Raw genomic sequence first — 3,476 nt, 5'->3', positions numbered from 1 at the left:
CTTCCTTGGTTCTGGGGACCAAAGCCCCCCTGCCTCCCCGACCATTGCACCAGATGTGGCTTCGGGGGAGGGCTGGGCACAGGGCCCAGCTGGCAGTGGTCACTTGGTGGTCCTTTCCCTGCAGAGTCAGCGTGTTCTGTGCCAGCTTGCCAGGCCTCCTCACTCAGCGCTTCCTCCAGCCCAATTCCTAGAGGCAGCGGCTGGGGCCTACACGGTCCAGTGCTGGCTGGGCTGGGGCTTCCGTCCCCAGTTCAGCACAAATCCCGTCAATGGCCTTTCCTGAGCTGCCCACCCAGGCGCCGGGTACCGGACCCAGCAGCCAGGGATCAGGGTGGGTGGAGGAGACCCAGGCCTGTCCCATGTGGGGGACAGAGGGCAGAGGCTCCCCGGAGCTTGTCTCATCGTTTTCCCCCAGCCATAGAAACATTCTGACCCACGGTGGGCCTCCTGGTCCTTTCCTCTGCAAAGCAATAAGGCATCCCACTGCTCCTGTCCTTTCTCAGCTTCCCAAACCCTCTGCTGATTGGCTCTAAGGCCTCCTCATTCCCCCACAGATTTTCCAGAGCCTAGAGTTCTAGCACAGAGCCAAAGGACACTGGCTGTCCCATGGAAGCCCAGCAGTAGAGCAGCCCGGTCCAGAACATATTAGATTCTTAATAAAGTCACACACTACCAACAAGCTCTTTCAGCCCTATACCCCAGCCCTCCAAGAACGCCTGAACCTGGCTCCTAGTGCCAGGGACTGGCAACAAGCCTCAAGCACATGGCTAGGTCTTAAAACTGTGGGTGTGAACACAGCCTGTAGGGACTGGGCCTAGTAAAGAGCTGCCCACCACCCCATCACCTCCAGACAGCTCAGGCCCAGCCTAGCCTGGTGACTGGAAGCCCTCATTTGACCTTAGCTCTGCATCCTTTACAGCCTTCCTAGGTCTCTCTCAGATCCCCACTCTGCAGCTTCCAGTCAAAGGATGCCAGGACACCTCCAGCTTCTTGGGCAAGGCCTTGCCCTGTGCGTGGAGAGGTGGAACCAGGCAGGCTCCCCTGGGCTCAGAGATCTGAGGGGGTGTTGCCAGTAACTTTGGGAGACCCAGACTGGAAGAGAGAAGGAGGACGAGGGAGGGAGTGGAAAGGAGGAAAGAGGACAGGTCCCAGGGGTTCACCCTGAGCTGGGCACAACGAAGGATGCTGAAGACAGATAAAACATATGAAAGGGACAGAGAAAATGGGGAAGGGGGGAACACCTTTGAGGATGAACCCCTCCCTTCTCTCACCAGTCCAGAGGAAAGAAAAAATAGTGGCCACATGCCTGGTACTGTGCTGGGTACTTTTCATAAAACCTCTTATTTCATCCTCCCAAATACACCACAAGAAAGGTATTATTACCCCCAAGTTATAGATGCAAGACTATGGCTCCGAGAGCCTAACGGGCTTCCCCGGGGAGCATCTGGAGGCCAGGCCAAGACCCCAGGTCTCCAGTCTCAGCAGAGATGGCTGGCAGGGCCGCAGCCCTGGCCCCAGGAGCCTGCGCAGAGGCCCAAGCTATGCTCAGAGCAGAGTTTATTCAAACAGAGCCTAACAGGAAACTTGGCTCCTCTGACTCACTCTGATTCGACCTTATTAAGAAACAAGAAAGAGCAGCAGGAGCCAGCACTGGGTAGGGTTTCACGCCAAGAGCTGGCTCCCAGGCAGAGGCCGGCTGAGCACAACAGCCTGTGCCCTGATCTCCCCACAGCTCCAAAGCCCTGAGGCAGCCCCTGTCCCCTGCCTGGCTCAGGAAGAAGGGTTCTGCCTGCTCCACTCTGCCAGTGGGGCTCCCCTACCTCACAGCCATCCCATATCCTTCCTCTATTCCTCCTCTTCCCTTCCCCTCCCTGCCTGGGGGGTACCCTGAGGCCTGTTTCCACTGCTCCTCCTCCTTTCCTGGCGCTGCTGCCCATCTGGCTGGCGGGAGGGCCCTACAGGACCCCAGGGATTCCAAGCAGCTGAGGCCAGCCCTGCAGGGGGCAGGCGGGCGGGAGGGAAAGCTTAACCCTCCTGGTCCCGGCCCTCAGCATCTGGTTCAACGTCCTGAACCAAACCAGTTGCTCTTTGCAGGATTCCTGTCTGGAGTCTGAGATCAAACCCCATACCGGGGAGCTAAGGGGCTTGTGTTGAACTGTTGCTGGCTGGACTATGAGGGTAGACAGATGCACCGAGTCACCTGACCCGAGCCTCATCCTGAAGCGCAGTGCGATGGGGGAACAAATGCCGGCTGGCAAGGATGAGGAGGCAGGGGTCCAGGGTGTCTGAGGAATGTCCACTCTGGCTGTCCCCTCCCAAGGTGGTCTCCAGGCATTTCCAAAGTAGAAGGGGAATCTGGAGAGACCAAGTTAAGGGCAGGTTCTTCCTCCTTAGTGTATAAGCACAAGAGGGAAATTTCTGTCCTCCAGTTCCCATGACCAAGGCTGGAGAAGGCAGTCCAGGGGAGGCAATCAGAGTGATTTCTTGGATGCCAAAGTGTTCAAACTTCTGAGGCCCCTCTTATTTCTGCTGAGAGAATAGAGAACCTGCCAAAGCACTCTTGGGGACCATCTGGTCTGATCCTCCACTGATCAGATGTGACGGGATCAGAATGGGGAAAGGACTTGCCCAAGATCACCCAGCAACCTAATCACAGCAACTGGACTAGTCCCATTCTCCTGACTCCCCCTTTCTGCTATGTGCTTATAGCACATAGTGCCTCCCAATGACGCCGATCCCATATCAAAGGCAGCCCCTGAGTTTCACTTTATCCATGTGTACACTCAGGTTATTTCTAGGTTATACGGGACAGAAACCACACAGGGTGGGCAGGAAGTTGACCTCTCCCATGATTTCACAAGTTCTGTTCAGCACAGGGGCATACATCCGTTCTACAGGCTGGGAGAGTTAAGGCCCAGGGATGTGCCAAGAGGGGAAAAGCTGAAGCTCCATATGCTTTGTGCTCAGGCCCAATGAACTAAGGTACACCCGAGGTCCAGAATTAGAGAATGGATCAGCTGGGATTCAGCATCTTGCCCAGGAAGGCCCACCAACAAGGAGGGTGTCTGATCACTGGCTTTGGAGAATGGGAGCCCAGGAATCCTGGGGAGAGGCTGGAGTGGACACGAGTCAGGGGCTTATTCAAGCCCGAACAAGAAGCCGGTAAGGTGAGACCAAGGATGCTGGGTCCAAAGCAGAGAGAAATGGTCAGAATGGTGCTGACACCTCAGCCCCGTTATACCTGCCAGGGCCCCACTCACCGGGCCTGAGTCCCCAGAGGCCCCGTCCTACTCCCTTCTTCATTCCCTTCCTCAGAGGCAGGTCTGGGGCTTGGCTGGGAGCTCCAGGGACTGAGGGAGCACAGCAGCTGTGGGACAGGCCACATAGCTAAAACCCGGCGGGCCATAGGGCCCCGCGGAGGAGGCCCCAGCAGGCGGACCAGGCTGCCCGAAACCTCCCTACGCTCCCAGCCTGTT

Source organism: Neophocaena asiaeorientalis, unplaced genomic scaffold, assembly GCF_003031525.2.
Source record: "Neophocaena asiaeorientalis asiaeorientalis breed wild unplaced genomic scaffold, Neophocaena_asiaeorientalis_V1.1 scaffold54, whole genome shotgun sequence".
In the NCBI taxonomy this organism is placed as follows: Eukaryota; Metazoa; Chordata; class Mammalia; order Artiodactyla; family Phocoenidae; genus Neophocaena; species Neophocaena asiaeorientalis.
The sequence above is the reverse complement of the archived record's forward strand: the minus strand, read 5'-3'. Positions refer to the sequence as shown.